Source organism: Solanum pennellii, chromosome 12, assembly GCF_001406875.1.
Source record: "Solanum pennellii chromosome 12, SPENNV200".
Classification (NCBI taxonomy): Eukaryota; Viridiplantae; Streptophyta; class Magnoliopsida; order Solanales; family Solanaceae; genus Solanum; species Solanum pennellii.
Genome location: NC_028648.1, coordinates 44,550,417 through 44,569,496, shown reverse-complemented (window position 1 = coordinate 44,569,496; position 19,080 = coordinate 44,550,417).

Sequence of the window (19,080 nt, the reverse complement as noted above, 5' to 3'; positions counted from 1 at the left end):
TACGTTAATTCTTAAGGCATTTCGTGGATCATTTGGTGCATATTTAACTGTAATGTTTTTATGATTATATTCAGCCAAGAATTAATATTTCATCCAGAAACATTAAACCACTTTTACACCTCATGATATACACAAACATTCGCTAATAAAATTCAACAATAAAAAATATCATTTTTTGCATACTTTCGGTTGACATAACTTAACATGCTTACAATTCCAAACACATAATCAAGAACACATTATTACGAAAATCAAACTTCATACTTGAACTACCAGCAAACATACAAACAACATGATCTCTAACCTATTTCACATTGAGATCAAAGTGATACTAGGGACAAGGAGTTCAACAAGAACAGGAACAACCCTAATTTTAAAGTAGATTCATCTGAGATTTAAACTTTTATGACATTCAAAACTGGACTTCCTGCCCAAAATCTTCTCCAAAAATCACGTCCAAATCCCCTCAAAGTCAAGACCAACTCGACGGACAAACTTCTCTTTGCCTACGTGATTTATTTCGTTTATTTTGTTATCTTTTTGTTGTGAGTTCTTCAAATGTGAAGAACTTTTGTTTACCTACTGTTTTTGGAGTTATTTTTTCAGAGAAAACATGAATGAGAGTGTTAGAGACGTGAGAGAGAAATGAGCGTGGGAGAGACGAGTTATATTCGTCTTAGGAGTCTAGTATAAGACTTACTCAAATAAATTTTTATTTAATTATTAAAAATCTGATTTACTTTTATTTTAAATCAGTTAATAAATAATAAATATAAATTAATTGTATTAATTTACCAATATAAATTAAAACAATTTAACTCATTGCTTCCACCTAGGTTCGAACCCGGGTAGAGCAAGACTTCACTTCAAACGCCCAATTTCGGCCCTCTCTCCCCAAAATGCCCCTCCACATTATTAATTAAATAATTAATTATATATTTAGGGTATTAATATACTACCCTTAGCCTGGAAAAGACCATTTTACCCCTAGACCCTCCACACCTAAGATTTTCTCATTTTATGTCCGATAAAGACCCCTTCAAGTAAATCTTCGTATACGAGAGCCCTACATGGTTGGACCCAACCTTTCCTAGATCAAATAAATCCCAAAGTTAGTTGTCTTGGATGTAGAAAGGGTTCCGAGGTCTGGTTCTACGCGCATCAATCCGTGTGAACCCGGTCTAATCATTGACATTCTAGACTCATTAGGCATTACTTAGCATATCCATTTTTAAGGTTGTTACAAAGTTTTTCTGGCTATTAGTCCATCTCCTCCTATCCCCCACGACTGCAGATAATATACTCACATGTGATAGGGAGGTCTTTGTATCAGGTTTAATAGATGCGTTGGAGGTGGATTTCACTAGGTTGTTGATCTCCGTCATCCGTTAGAGGACCTTTAAGGCCTCTACCATTTACCTTTTTGCAAGTATGATTTCCCACCTATCTATGGATGCTGGAGTGCCCATTTGGCATATAGATGTTCTCCGTACTCTAACCGGGATAGTTGATATTGGTCTTATTTGGGATGAGGCCAATTTGGCGGCACCACGATGAGGGCCCAGTTTTGACGTGCAACTGCTAGGTGCGAACTTGGTGGATATAGCAAGACCAAGGGGCTGATCATACCACTTCAGACCCTACCTATACAACACCGGTCGATTCTTCCCTAGGCATCATTAGGGCACCGAGTTCCTCCCGGTCTACGCCCCCATCTGCAGCATTGGTTCCAATTGCTAGGGTCTAGAAGTTAGAAGCCTAGATTTCCACCTTGCTGCATCATTTCCAGCCTTGGATGGAGAAGTCCATTGCTTAGGCTGAGAACCGGATTGAGAAGAAGGTAGCTAAGAAGACGGAGAGGAGGATTCAGGCAGTCCACCAGCACCTCGATGATTTTGACTTGAGAGTCCTAGCATGCCCAGCCCCCACCATTAATTTGACGACTCTTAAGGTTGTGGTGAATCTGCAGTCTGATGTTTATGTTATACTAGATGTGAGGGTAACCAAGCTTGAGGCCGCACCTGTGGTGCTTGAGGAGGATATAATGTTTGTTGCACTATTTACTTTTACTACTGCCACGCCACCTCCACCACGTGCGCGTGGCATGAGTCATCGTTCCATCTGCACCAGTGAGAGTGACGATGATCGGGCTCATAAGAAGGAGCAGACAGATATGGAGGCTGCGAGGAGAGCCTCATTAGTTGATGAGGATGCCCGGTAGATGAGGGCTCATGAGTTACATGCTGGGGCGTTTAGCTCTAGTTTAGAGGTTGTTAAGAGGACCACCACTGATGGGGTAGATATTTATGTGGGCACCATTGATGGTGGCCCTACTACTGATGGAGCGGGTTCCGGGACAGCGGACTCGGCTGCTTGTTGATCTTTGGGGCTATGCGCCTCAAGTTTGCTTCACCTACCACCCTTTATTTATTTTCTTATGCATTGGGGAAAATGTCATGTTTTTTGTTGGGGGTGGTATAGATGGCAAGTGAGTGCTCGGGTGAAGTCTGAGTAGCCTAACTCACAATCCTCTCTTGGTGGTTTTCTTGTATGTGTTATGTTTCCCCAAGAGACTGATTACTTTACTATTGAACAGGCATGTGTATTAACTTGTACAATGTATGAATATCAACTCTGAATCTTGTGGATTAATATGAATGATATCCCATTCTAAAGAGAATGCTTGCATGATTAGGCATAATGAATGTTGAATGTGTTGGCTCTAAGTATCACATAGAGATGCACCACTGCATGACCCTTAATCTAAAACTCGAACTATGTGTCCAATAATCTTATAGGGTAATGAGGTGTCAAGAGAGTGTGAGGAAAGTTGATTGTTCCACTGTTGGTACCTAGCTAGAACTTGCCCGGTTATTCCTGAAAAACGAAATTTGTGTTAGACAATTAGGAAAGGATCAAAGACCCTTGTTCAAATTAGCCTATCTTTAGCCTAAATAAAAGAAAACCAAATGAAATTGATCCCGTTTTTTATCCAAATATTTTTTAGCTTACAATAAACCTTTCTTTTCTATCCCGACTCACATTTTCTGGGAATAATGTGTTGGCCCTGGTCCCTCCTTGGACATGGGCACCTCAACTTAGGCCAAAAGCATAAGTTGAGGGTGGTTAGTTAAGAAACTTACCTCGTCTTGGCCCTAACACGACCTTGGGTACTATGTACCTCGACTCACGGAAAAGCCATGAGTTGAGGGTGGCTATTATGAGTAATGTCCCAAAAAGTGGGGATGACAAGATTAATGTGGAAAAAGAAACAAATAGTGAATAAGAGAAGTGACTCAGTCAAAACCATTATCAAATAAAAAGAAAAAAAAATATAAAAAGAGTCTTTAAGATTAAGAAAAATAACTAAGAGTTATTTCCAAAAAAAGGAAAAAAAAAAGGAGAAAAAAATGCAAAGAGTATAAGAAAAGGAAGAGTAGGGCATAATACACGAGTAAAGAGGTAAGCCGCTTAGCCGTAATATCAAGAAGGGCGACAAGTCATTAAAATATACCCATATGTATCAAACCTAACCCGGAGCCCGCTTTACAAGCTAAGAAAGTCCTATCATGATCCTAAGAGTCTAATATGGTGAACTTAAGCAGTGAAAATAGATTCAAGCGTATGGAGACAATTACTTGCTAGGTGTGAAGTTGTTTTGAGCGTGTGTGTTGAATAATGGTCCTTATACTAAAATTTGAAATCATTATGTGAAAAAGGAGGATATATTTTAAAGTGAGGGAACTAGTTGCAATATTGGAAAATTTGTACCTTTGTGAGAGATAAAAGAGTAGAGGTGTCAGTGCGTGGTGAGTCTATGTCATGGTCTGATCCACATGAATGAGCTTAGTGATCCTAAGAGTAAAAGCATGCACTAAAGCAATAAAAAAACGAAGTATTTATAGCCATATGATTGCTAAAGCTTAAAAGAGGATACTTTTGTATAAAAGTGTTGTGGTGAGCCATAGTGTGTCGCTTGGGGACAAACAACGAATTTAAATTGAGAGTGTTGATGTACCATGGTTTCATGGTACTTTCAATGCTTTTCCTTAAGTTTAGTGCCTGTATAGGGCCTTTTTACAGTAATTTTAATGTGTTTTTATCTATGTTTGTAGGAAATATGTCCAAAACGGAAATGCAGAAGGCGGTGCAGAAATCAGTGTAAAAGTGACCCACAGAGCCATCGACGGACCGTAGGTTGTGATCATCGACTGGAGGTTCAATCATATGGAAGCAACTTGTTTAATTCTGACCAAGTGTTGGGATACGGAAGGACCGACGGTCTGTCGACAGATCGACGGACCGTCCTAGCAAATTGGTGAAGAGATCAAAAACTCAGGATCAAAAACTGCCTCAGTACCCAATGTTGAAAAAAGGCTAAGTATGGAAAGATAGGCATCAATGTAGCGTAAGTGAATCGACGGAACGTGCTACTGGTCCCTCGATTGGATAAGATAAGACACAATGTGCAGGCTTTGAAAAGTTGGAAAGTATGGACTGAAGGAAGCAGTCGACGAACTGTCGTTTGATCGAAGGACCGTCTGTGGGGTCGTCGACTGAAGCCGCATATTAGACAAAACTTTTCTTATTCTCAATAATTTTTAATATAGGACTCTTTTTATTATAAATTGGGTAAATAACCTCATTTTTGGGGTTGGATCTTTTTACTATTTTAATACTTTTGTTCTTGGAGATTTGCTTTGACAATTTATTCAAATTTCCGGACATGTAATTGAAGAAAATTGTGTGATTTCAAGTTGATTTTCTAGATTTTCTTCCAATTTGTTATAGTAAGTTCATGATTTATTTTTCATTAATTATGAATTGTGTTCTTCTAAGCATGGGTAACTAAATCCACAACTGGGGTCGTGGGAACCATGGGCGATTAACAAGATAAAACTTTCTTATTAACAACTCTTAATTAGGTTATTGCATGGATCAATAATTCTTTCGTCTTGAAGTCTTTTTAACGAGTCCACATGATCGAATTCACCTTGTTTCTACCTGTTGGACCAAGGGGGTAGTAAATAGGAAAATAATTATAGACATAGATTTAGTGGATACTATTGAATAGGCTAGTTTTGATTGGTGCGAGGTAATAACTAAGCCAAACATTGAATATGATGCTTAATTTGAAGAAAAGGTAAGGGTTACTAACTTAAACATACATAGCTGGACGAAGGTACGGGGTGAAATTCTCTAAATTCCGGACCAATGATTTTGAGATACATAACTTATCACTTTTCATGCAGAACACTAGAAAAGAATATTTATAGCTAGGATTATGGCGTTATGAACCTATGGGGAACACTTACACCATAGTTTGTCTCTCGACTCGATAAAAACCAACAATTTACTCTTGTTATTTGTTTGATTTCAAAACATTGCAACATTTTTGCTATACAACCCCCCCCCCCCTTTAATTACTAGCTTTTTGAAAGGACTTGGCTAAATAGAGGTAATCATACATTAAAGTTAAGTCTAAATAATTTTTTCATGGGATAGACCCCAACCTAATAGTTGGGTCCTTTACTTGATACGACCACTTATACTTCTTTAAGGAAGTTTAATTTGAGTGTATCAATCCCATAACTCTTATAGGAAACCAAGACACCTCTAGCCTCAGATACAAATAACGAAAGTGAAATGGAGATAATGAGAAGAACGATAAAAGGACTTATTAGGAATTTTCACAATGGATACCCCATATTTGTCTTTCCTTTATCAATTCTCAAGGTCCAGAAATGAAAGATTTCTTTACTTTTGAAGAAATTGAAAAATTATTGAGGAATTTAGTTAGTTGTTTTGTGAAGTAAATGTTGTCTAAGTTGAGGAGAGTACAAGCCATGCCAATGTGGAACTCGTGGACTTAGGTGTTGAACTATGACATTAGGAAGCCACTCCTTTCCACATATGGATGGAGTCTTGGTAGTTTGTTTTGCTACTCTCTTGTATTTTGTTATTGTAATGGTTGTGATCCCAATGTTTCAAAGTATTTTTGATTAAGTGTCAACCCTTCTATCCCATTTTCAATTTCAATAAAATGAAATTCATGTTTCACAGTAAATTTTCCTTTTCCCTACCCCTAATGCTTTTCTCTAGTTCTTTGTTCTATAAATGCCGGCTTTGATAGCATGACATGCATATCGAATTAACTCCTAGACTTCAGAGAGTTATTCATTCTTGAATCACTAAGTCAGAGGTTAAATATGATGAAGAAAAGGATTTTCGGTAAATAAATATTGAACCAGAATAGTTTAAGCACAAACCTAAGACTAATCTTAGTGAAACCTAGACAATAAATTTAGGAAGTACTGAGGAAGTTAAGAAAATAAAAATAATTCTTCATAACAATCAAGGAATTAGAAATGTCATAATACAACTTTTGTTTGAATACTAAGATGTTTTTTTATTGATCTTAAGATGAAATGTCAGGTTTGAGTGTTTATTTAGTGGTTCATAATTTGCCCAATCATCCAGATATTCCACCCGTCCAACACAGAAGAAGGAAATTTAAACCATACCTGAGTCAAAATATTAAGGAAGAAATCATGAAATAATGAAATGCAAATGCGATCCAAGTCATTCATTACACTACTTAGTTTGAAAATGTTGTTCCTATGCCGAAAAAGGATGGAATGAAAACAATCTCTATTGACTATCGACATTTTAACAAGGCTAGACCAAAGGAAAACTTTCACTTGCCAAATATCGACATTCTAGTCAATAATTCTGGAAACAATAGATTGAATCTTTTGAGGCCTGTTATGCGGGGTATCATGAAATCTTGATGGATGAAGACGACGCTGAGAAAACTTTTTCATTGCTCTATGGTGGACTTATTGCTAAAGGGTCATGACATTTGGTCTTAGAAATGACTGGGAAACTTACATGACGGCTATGACCACCATATTTCATGATATGATGCATAAATAAAATGAATTTTATGTCGACGACGTAATAATCAAGTATAAAACGAAAGTTGACCATGTCCAAGATCTAAGAGAATTCTTTGAAAGACTTCGAAGGTATAATCTCAAGTTTAATCCAACAAAATGTGCATTTGGAGTTCCATATGTAAAACTTACGAAATAAAAGCCATTTTGGATTCGCCACCTTTGAATAATAAGACAGAATTCATGAGTCCACTTGGGAGGTTGAACTATATCAACAAGTTTATTGCTCAACTCACAACCACTTGTGAGCCTATTTTCAATATTTTGAAAAAGATGTTGCTTTCAGACGAAAGAGTATTGTCAACATGATTTTAAAACAATGAAGGAGTATTTTTTGAACCTTTCCGTTATAGGTCTATATTGAACTTGATAAGCCTCTCTTTCTAGAACTTTTAGTTACAAATTATTTCTTTTTATTCATTCTCGGTCAACATGATTCCATAGGATGGATGGAGAAAGTTTTCTACTACTTGAGTAAGAATTTCACTAGTTATGACATCAAGTACACTATCTTGGAAAGGACATGTTGTTCCATAACTTGGATAGCTCCAAAATGAAAGCATTACCTGTTTTCCTACACAACTTACCTCATATTTAGGATGTATCCTGTGAATTACATCTTTCAGAAGTCAATGCCAACTGGAAGACTCACAAATTGTCAGATTTTTCTCACTGAATTTTACATTATACATGTCACTCGAACTGCAATGAAAGCCTGATCATTAGCAGATAACTTAGCACAAATCTAGTCGATGGTGTCCACAAACTATTGGATGCATCTTTGTCTGATAAGTCATTAACTCGATCAAGGAAGTAAGTTCAGATAGAAGTCATGCTTGAAAATTTCACGTTAATGGAGAAATCAATGCAAAAATCATGGCGATTTGTGGTAATTCTCAAATCACCCATAGGGCAGCATTACCATGCAACAATTCGACTTTGTTGCTTTTTTACAAATAACACAACAGAGGATGAAGCTTGCATCATGGGTCCAAATATGACTATTGATTTGGTTGTGCAAGAATCAATCATGTTAGGAGATTCTTATTTCCTTATTTGACAAGTTTAAGGCGAATGGAAAACTCAAGACCTCAAGATTCTTCCACAAAGACACTGTGTAGAGGATCTTAGCAAAAGTTTCAGGTACATCGATTTGTTTCATAATGAATGGGAAAATGCCTTGGCTACCTGGGCCTCAATGCTTCCATATCCTAGAAACACTTACATCACACCCTTGGAGTTTCAAGTTCCAGAACAACATTATTGTTGTAATACAGTTCAAGCAGAACCAAATGGTGAGCCATGGGACGTAGACATCAAAAAACTTTTGAAGAAAGGGAGATGCCTCGAATATGCTAATGGAAACCGAAAAAGAACTATTAGATGTGTATCTAATGATTTCACTTAAAGCGAGGGTGATTTTGATAAACGAACTCTGGATCTGAACTTTTTGATTTGTATGGATGATAAAGAAGCGGAGAAGATCATGAATGAAGTACATGTTGGGGTATCTGAACAAAACATGGATGGATATGTCCTTGCAAAAAAGATTTTTTGAGCGGGATATTACTAGCTTGACATTGAATGAGATTTCTTTAGCCTTGTGAAAAAAATGTCTTCAGTGTTAAATTCATGGTTATCTCATTCTTTCACCTTCTTTATTGTTGCACCCCATGGTCGCTCCTAGGCCCTTTATTTCATGGGGAATCGATGTCATCAGACAAATCGAGCCAAAATCTTCAAATGTACATCGATTTATTTTGGTTGCAAATTATTAATTTACCAAATAGATTGATGAAATCAATTTCAAAGTAGTCGCTAAGAAGACAGTCTTGGATTGTGTCTATTCGAACATAATCTGTCTATTTGGTATCCCAAGAGCTATCATCACAGGCAATGGTGCAAACCTTACTAGAAATATGATGAATGAGGTATGTGAGCAATTCAAAATTGTGCATTACAATTCTAGTCCATACCGTACAAAACCCAAAAAAGTTGTGGACGCAGCCAAGAAGAATATCTACAAGATCCTCAGAAGGATGGCTCAATCCACCAGACAATGACAAGAGAAGTTTCCTTTTGCACTTTTAGGATATCACAAAATAGTGCGCACCTCGATTAGTGTAACTCATTGTTTTTTGTGTATGGGATTGATGTTGTGATTCTAGTGAAAGTCAAATTTCCATCTCTTCGAGTTAATGTTGGGGCTAAAATATAAGATACTACAGTGTCAAAACCCGACTAGACCAACTCGCATTAATATATTACAAAGATTGATAGTCGTCTATTTTGGTTCTCTTTATCAACAAAGGATTGCTCGTGCATACCAAAAAAAGATGTACTTTAGACACTCTGAAGTAGGTCAACTGGTCTTAAAGTGCAGTCTCCCGCACCAAGAAGAATCCAAAGGAATGTTTTCCCCAAATCGGCAAGGTCCATATTTTATCAAGGAAGTATTGTCTAAAACGACTCTTGCACCTTACTAATGTGGAGGGAAAATTCATACGCATAATTTATAATGCGGACGCAATCAAATATACTACATCTAATGCTTTCTAAGATACTGCGAAAAGTTTAGGGTTGTTAGAACAAAGGCACCACTTCGAAAAAAGAAATCAAAAAATCCTCTCTTTGAAAATTTGAACTATATTTGCCTTGATTTCAAAGGATACATAGGCAAGCAAACCTTTAGGGTCTGCTCATACAATTAAAAGATTCAATCTTCCTGTATTTATAGAATAGTTGTCATCTTTTATTTTATTTTTGATAGAATAGTGTCAAAATGTAATTCCCTTAATGATTTTATTCTTGCAATCGACATTTCGATCAACCTACGAATGAAGAATTCAATGTGCCTTGTACAGACTATTGATCATCCAAGGCAACATTGTCGGGTAAAAAAAACTTACGAGTGAAAATCTAGGGGGAACCATAAAAATGAAATAGAGTCTTATCGGTGAAAAAATTATAGGCACCATAAGATGACAAAAGGGAAGATCTTATCGGCGAAGGAATGTACTTACATATGTTTATAGTCCTTCGTGATTCAATCATTCACACTCTTAAGTCTCATATTTTCTTGTCTTTTTGGAATAATACCATGATAAAATAAGGTAAGAGATTGAAAAACTTACTGTGGTTTTCCAAGGGTAAAAAAGAGTATCAGAGTTGACATCCCATCGATCAACGACTAAAAATGCCTCAAATTTTCACTGAACACTCATGAAGGAACACGATATAGTCTCTTCCGTCATGAAAAAATATTCAAAAGGAGAATTCATTCTTTGGGACATCAGTCGCACCTTGATATTTGGTAGTACCAAAGTTCAAGGATCCTTAATTCAGAAAGCGGAAGCTTCAAAGGTTGTTTAACAAAAAATGTGGACTAGAGTCAAAGAAATTGGTGAGGAGTATGGTCAAGTATTTAGTGCATCAAGGTCACAAACCAACCACCACTTTTAACAAGCATTTTCTTTTTCTTTTTTCCTTTGCTCAACAGAGGAACTAAAGGAAATGCAGGAGTACAAGTAAAAATGAAGCATCATATAAAATGAAGTTTTCCAAACTATTCACATGTTTGTTGTTTCATCTCATGTTATTCACATTTTTTTGTCACAATTTGAGTGCTTCGGGCAATACACACCAATCTGAATTCTGTGCAATATGCACACGTCTTTTTTTCATGTGCAATACACACCGTCCTTTATTCATGTGTAGTATGCACCATCATTTATTCATGTGCAATACTCACCAACTTGAATTCCATGCAATAAACAAAAAACCTTTATTCATGTGCAATACGCACCAGTCTTTATTCATGTGCAATATGCACCAATATGAATTTCGTGCAATATGCACCAATTTATATTTCATGTAAATACACACTCGTCTTTTATGCACATGTAACACGTACCTACCTTTATTTAATGACCTAGACGTACCAATCCATGTCCCATGCAATACAAATTGATAATGCATTCATGTTCAATACACACTAGATTTTTTTCAAGTACAGTTCGTCCCAGTCCTTATTCATATGTAAAACACAACAATTCTGTATTTATGGAAAGACTCACCATATGCAAAACAATATCCATGGGTTATATACACTATATTCACATTTAGTTGATACACCCAATATTAGGTCAATCCATAAAGACCATACATCTCATTTGAAACTCATAGGGAAATACACTCATTCCTCCTCTTCTTTGTAGGGTTATACGTCCTAGTTTAAGATTCTCATTTTTTGTTATTTACTAAAAGAAACACATTCTTTTTGGGTTCTTAATTTGTGATCTTTATTTTGAGTTTCAACCGCCAACTCAAGTTAAAATATGCATGTGAGAGTGATCGACAAGCCACCAAGAGAGCATGACGATAAATCTCAGAGATAACGCAAATAACAAGTCAAAGTTAAAAATGAGACGCTAAGAAAAATATCAAGTGGGGATATTGTAACTCTTATAATTTAGAGAGGAATCATTATCTAGCTCTTTTCTTTGTAATTATAGACAGTAGATGACGAAAATCAATATGAAGCAATCTATTGGCCACTGTTCATGATAGTTTCAGTTATCAAAGTTTCTCTAACTACACTGCCCTGATTTCCTTTAGATCAAGCATATCTAGGCAACCTCTGAAGCAAGGTTCCTAATATTTTTTTTAAATGGTTTCATCGGAGATTGAAACAGTAAAAGATTAGCCACTTCGTTCACTTGTTTTGTTGAAAAATGTCCATGTTTCGAAACCAATAGGGGTATGGTGTGAACACCTAATTTTGGCTTATTTATTTATTCTCCTATAATATACTATAGTGTATTTTTATTATATTTTCTTTGTATTTTTTTTTTGATTGTCTTTGTTTGTATTTTCTTATTAGTCAAATAACCCAATTTTGTTTTAACTTGGCTGATCAAACCAATTGTTAATGGCCCAATCTATTACAACTCGATCCAATAGAAATGGTCAAGATCCAATATCAACCATTCATGATATTTTTATTCAAGGTCTCATATGGGACCCTAACAAAAATAAGAAACTCCAAAATTAAACTTTATTTTCACGTCAATTTTTCTTCCACCTTCCTGGCGCTGCCACTATCGGCGCTGGCCACCACCGTGTCACCGGAAAAATATCCAAAAACTTTATCATCTCTTCTTTTCCACCTCCTCTACACAAATATGAAAATCATTCATCCATATCCATAGCCAAAATCCGAGATCTAAGAAAATCTAAACATAAATCTTTACTTTTTCTTTAGATTTACGAAGTTACGATCATAGCAATATCATACCCTTTACATAAATGTGTAGATCTCTTTAAGGGCTATTCTTTGATATGAATTTGTCAAAAATCCATAAAAAATTTCTGGCAAAGTCTTTCGGCAACCCCATTCGGCCGAAAATTAATGTCAATCTTCCCCCCCTCTAAACCTCTATTCAAATTTGTCATCATCATTTCCTTTTAACCAAATAAGTCATTTTGAGGACGGATTTGTATTGGTTTGTTAGTATTTTTCCAGTTTTACCATGTTAAAGTTGTTGCTTGAATTTTTTTTAATTATTATTTTTTGAATTTCATTTTTATTTTTATTTTTATTTTTCTACCTTATTTTTTGTGTTACTGGGCTTATTTTCTTGTAGTTTTGGGTCTTGATCAAATGCGCCAACATTTTGTGTCTGTTTTAAATTTTCAGATCAGCCATTTAACTATGGTTCAGATTAATGAATTAAATAAATAGATCATCTAAAATGACATTTGGGCTATTTTAATTTTTTGGATGACTCATTTGCTATTATTCAAATAATAAATAAAAGACATGGGTTATCTAAAAGGGAATTACAGTTAATAAATTAATTTTATCTTCGAAAAAAGAAAAAGAAAAAAGAAAAAGGAGAAATTCTATTGGTCATCTTGAGTGACACATTGGGACTATAAATAGTTTAATGTATGCATTGACTCTTATGTTTTCAAGAAGAATGTTTTAATGTTCATCAATCAACATCTATTTATACTTTTTCTTTATTTCGTTTTAAAATGGAGAAGACAAAAAAAAACAAGAACAAATGTTGGAAGAAGGAAAATCATATGAACATAAAAAAAAATGTTTCTTATAAAGAAAAAATGTGATTTATATTTGGTGATCTGTGAAATTCAGCTAAACATGCTGCCATTATTTGCTTGTGACCAACTTTAGGTTTTTCATTTTATGTTTCACAATGTAATCTTAAATTGATGTTTATGTTCTTTTTATATTTTAATTAAGTTGTTTGTATTACGTTTGTTTTGATTTAATTAAATCTATTATGATTATTATATGATTATGTTTTATTATTATGTAGATACATATTTATTACTGAGGTGGTGTTTAGTTTAATTTTACCTCATCCTAGAATTGATAAGTAAGTTAATGCTTTCCTAAAAATGAAATAACAATCTCAAAATCATTTTTAAAATTCTTAGTTCCTGCTCATTTTAAGAAAAACAGTTTTTTTTTTCCGCAAAAAATATAAGTGTAGTCATTTTGCCAAAAATGTAAATCTTGTTATTTTACAGAAAAATGAAATCTGATCATTTAGGCAAAAAATACAAATCTGGTCATTTTGCAAAAAATGTAAATCTGATCATTTCATAAATTCTGTTTTTTTTTCTCTCAAATAAATATGTGTAATGACTATTCAAACAAAAATACAAAATCGCCTACTTTTGGTTAGTACTTTAATTATTAGATAAAATTGACTATTTTTGCAATCTTTTTTTCAAAAGAGAACAATGTGATCATTTTGTATAAAATAGAATTTTACTAAAATGGCCATTCATGAGATTTTATCAGTACACAAACAATTAAAGATATAACTCCTTGTTTTAAAAGGAGGTTCAACGATTATTCTGTAATAAAAATCTTCTTTTTATTCTTTTGTTTTCATTTTAAAGTAGCAATACTTAAATATCTATATATATATATATATATATTTAAGAAAATATTAATAATATATTTGCAAAGAGAAATATCATTTTCTTGTCAATATGTTACAAGAAAAGTCATTTATTAATTTTATATCAATATTAAATAAAACTTGAGTAACTATTTATCATTTTTTTACTCTTTTAAAAATAATAAAAAATTGAATTCCACCATGGGTTCGATTAGAATCCTTGGTGTGTATTTTTCTAAATAAAAAGGGTGTTTGTGCAGTTATGCTTCTAGGGAAGATAAATTTGTTTTCTATACAAAAATAGTTACTATTACGAATTACTTTTTTATCCCAAAAATTATTTGTAGCCAAATATAATTTAATAAAGAGACCGTTCTAGAACCAGGGGGCTCGGGGGTGCCTCACACCTTCGCTTCGATAAAAGAATTTCTTACCCAACCTATGTTTTCATAGACTAATAAGAATGAAGTTTTTTTCCTTTTAAATTAGGAATTACCAAGTGACTTTTAAAACCTAAAAAAACAATTTCAAGTGTTTACTCTATAAAAAATTGTAACACCCCAAAAAAAATTGAGCTAAGACTCTAATTGTTCCTCGTACTAATTTAGATTTTACCAAGGAATTAACAATTTCTTTAGTATTAAGGTAAGATAACTAGATGTAGAACCTTGAACTCTAAAAAAATCTAACTTCAAAATAACAAAAATCTGAAATTTGGATAGTTAAGCTAATTATGAGTTTTTAATCAATTTCAAATGACCATAACTCTTAGATCAAGATGATTTAGGTGTTCTACAAGAGAATTTAGAAACGATCTTTAAATTAGCTGTCCAACTACACCGAGTTTGCTAAGATTCAAGTTCGGATCAGTGAGATATGACCTTTTAAAGTTAGGTTGTCTTGATAAGGAAAGTTAACGAAAATAGTTAGGGGTCTTTGGGTCTTTTCCTTACCCAAAATTCGTTTTTCGCAATATTTTTTAGTATAATTCTATTAGGTTCAGTTTGTAAATCTAATATACACCTAGGTTTTTAGTTGAGAGTTCAAGAAGATAAAAGAAGAGAGAAGGGGAGAAACAGAGGGGAGGATCAAGCATTCGTCAAGATTCTTGCGTGATGTCGTAGATTTTCTCCATGAATTTGATCCCTAAGAGGTATTTAGCTTACATATTGTTGTGTTAGTTCACTCACACGCCAATCATGTTATTTCCAACGAAATTTCATTCTTGAAGTTGAAGGATTAGAGTCCCTATTGAGTTATTGATAATGAAGTCCATTCTAAATCTTGTTGTGTTGGAGTTTTGATGATTTCTTGATACTAATTGAGTAAATTCAGTGTTGTTTTCAGTAGATTAGAGTGTAATCAAGTTAAGTAATCAAATCTAAGTGATTGGGGAAGAAATTGTTCGATTCTAGGCGAGATAGGGTGAGAAAGTGAGCAACGAAGTTACGGCAGATTTTCTGGGTTGGGGCCTCGCCAGAGTGCCCCAAACCACTCTATGCACTTTAGGGGATGGAGACCTAGCTTGGACTTTCCCATCCAATTTGCCTCCGGTTTCTCCGTTTGAGTTCTTTCAAAGTGCATCTTCACTCCTTTTCGATTCTAACTAACCTAAGCTACTTGTAAACACCTAAAATCATTCCTTAAAAGATCATAACTATGAATTCATAAATTAAATTTAAGGTAGAGTTAAGAGATAATTTTTGAGAATTCTTTCCAACATTTCTAAGACACTACCTTTGGATCCTTTTGTGGACTTTTCTACAACTTTTAGTAACTTGTTTCAAGACTTGAGCAAGTGAGAATGAGAGTGAGGAGAATGTATTCATGATTCTGTACTATTTAATACATCTTTCATATGATAAACCATTACTATTGAATTCATAATTCATATTTAAGAGAGAGGTAAGATTATATTTCAAGAATGTTTTGGAGTTCCATTGGGAATCCTTTGATATAAACTATTGATTTGAAATACGATTTGAGTAAGTAAGTATCAAAATAATAAGGTTCATATACATAATTTGCGACTGTTATTTTTACCCTTGAGTTGAATTATTCAAGTCCATAACATACTCATGAATTCCATATATTGAGTATCATTGAGAGGAGTAGTATCTCCAAGTTCTAAGTCATGAGTGTTGAGTTCCTTATTCCTTTTGAAATAATATTCCTAATTTTTGAGCTATCACATGTTATCATGAAGTCCTTGAGTTGAGTAGTTCATACCCATAATTTTTCATGAACACTAAGTCGACAATCCGGAGAGAAGAAATGTCTCTAAGTCCTTGAGATAAGTAGTTCAGGCTCATAATTTCGCACGAACCTCCAAGTTAAATATCACAAAATCATCCATAAACATGAGCTCATGAACTTTGAATCCATACTCGAATTCAAGAAAAGTTAAGAGTCAAGTCTAAAAATTAATAACCAAGTCAATGAAAATGGTATAAAGTTCTCCAAAATCTTTTTAAAACGTTTTAACTTTGTTTTAAGACATAAAGTACAAATTCGGAAACATTAAAGAGTAAAGACTAAAGTTGAAGTTCATATCTTTATAAGTATATTGGAACTAAGTATTTCCAAAGAGATTTAAAATGTTTTTCACATTAAAATAAGAAAGGAAATTGTGATTTCCATAGAGCCTTCGAACTAATTTTAAAAAAAGAGTAAAAGCTTCCTAAATGGAGCAAGAAGGGAAATTGAGATTTCCAAGATAACATTTGAGCTATGTTTTTGAGAACTAATCTCAATCTTTAATTCATGATAGCTAGTATATTTTGGGAGTAGTATACATCACCAAATTGGGGGCGAGCATTAGTTCAGATAACTCACGTCTCCATAAACCATGTAGTCACTAAGCTGAGTTTTTATTACTTTATTATATAAGTATAGTTGAGTTTGTATTGCATTTTCTTTAACGAACAAAGGTTCTTTTCATATTTTATAAATATTTCTATATATTTCATGTGTATTCTTGCTTTATATTGAGTTGAGTATCTAGATTGGTGTGCCCAGAGTCTAATATCATATATTTGAGTTGAGTATCTAATCTTTGAGTGGAGTATCTAATCTCTAAGTTGAGTAATCTTATCCTTATGTACTTTTGAGTTGAGTAAGTTTGTGTAGTTTTGTTAGTATCCTTGAGTATATTTGAGTTGAGTAAGTTTGAAAGGAGGTAAATATATTTCAAGTTTTATCAAGTTCAAGATTATGTTTATGATTTAGAATTCCCCTAAAATGCTCGTACATTCCACATACTAAGTCATTTGGTCTGCATCTTCTGATGGTGCAGATATGTATTTAGGATCATCAAAAAGAGTTTCGTCGATCCATACGAGATTTCAAGTTAGATATGGTGACCTTCTTTGGTTCAAAAGGATTTCATTTACTTTACAGTTTAGTCAAGATGTCGTGGGTCTTGTCCCGACTTCCATCTTTGTTAGTTAGAGGCTTCATTGATAGTCACTATAGTTTAGGACTCTGTATTGTTCATTTATTTTATTAAATGTTTTAAATACTTAGGTTGCCTTTTATATAATGAGGTGAATACATTATTTTTCTCAAAGTTTTTCATTTGAATTGAGATTTATATTTCAATTTCATGAATTTTGTTTAATTTAAAATTTGTTTAAATGTTTTCTTCTTGTAGTCAACCAGGATAAGGGTTTGCTTAGGAACCAACAATGGTCTTCGAGTGTCAGCCACATCCAGGGTGTAAAGTTGGGTCATGAAAAAATTAGTATTAGAGCATAGAGTTCATGTTTCTTAGGATTTCTATGAAGTCGTGTCAAATAGGATCTTGCTTATGGTTGTGAGGGCCCCACTTCTATAGATGAGGGACTTCATACATTTATGTCATGATTCCCTTATTTCATACTCTTAATCGTACAATAGAGCCATGTCATATAGATTTATTCATACTCGTGCATTTCTCAAATCCATTTGACTACTTTTCATGCTAGAGGTGGTTAAGAAGCAGAGTCAATTCTTGTGGATGAGTTGTTCTTAGCGAGTGTCTTGATAAAGTTATGAGACTTTAGAGGGTACTTAGAGAAACCCAAGAGTAAGTTATTCTTAAATTTTAAGAGTAATGCTCTCATATTCACATGAATCGTTCATTTAGGCTAAAAGCAAGTTGTACTCTTTTCCTTAATCTACTTTAAGCTGAGTCATTTATGAGAGGGTATGTTTTGTGCTTGGGTATGATTTTTCACCTTACACAGTAGCATGTGCTAAGAGGTCATGCTAGGTTGTAGTGAAAGATCCCAGAATTAGAGGAAATATGCAAAGGTTTAGTAGTCATAGAAAAGAAGACAGTGTTTTGAAAAGCTATATTACTATAGTCATGTACCTATGAATTAGTAATGCAGAGTTTTCTCTTATTGGTCAACTAAGAAGAGATGAATTGTTAAGAGCTCATGATTGGAGGTAGAGTGAGAGGGTCAACTCAAGATGAGTTAACGTATACTTTCACTTAAAAGAGGTTATGATGATGTTTCATTGTATTACTAATGACCAAGTGTAAGTGGTGAATAGAATAGTAAGAGGTGATAAATCTAATCTAGGCTAATGATTTTTTTAGAGGGTCATGATGTTCATAAGGTTATAGAACTGATCAAGTCATAAGGTATCAAATAGCAAACAAATCATGTTGATATTAGGGTGTAGTAGTGAATATTAAGCTTGAATTTGAGATGAGTGTGATGATTCAAAGAATGACAACATGAGGGTGAAGATGTTAGTCTTAATATTTGATCTAGACGACATGAAGTCATTAATATGTTAGCTGCAATAAGTATGAGTGGTATAACTGAAAGAACTTAACCTTTAGATAAGGTCAATGAAGTTTCCCTTAGTCACAAGACTAACAAAAACATCAAGAGGTGCACCGAGACGGTATGTTACCGGTTGAGGTTCCCATTTGAGTTATAATTTTTCATGTGTGACGAGACAGACTAATTGAGCTTTTAATGTGCATTATGTCCATAGCTTTCAATGCTTGCTTTAGACCTAAGATGGGTATTATAACATGAGAAAGCAAGGCAAGTGGTGACAGTAAGATAGTAATGAGTTCCAAAGTTATTGACATGATAAGATTTTACTATGAGAAATAGTTAAATGAGATCCCTTAGTTTGTTCCGAATGACGGTAGTAAGAGTCCATAGAGTTGTTAGAGTTCTAAT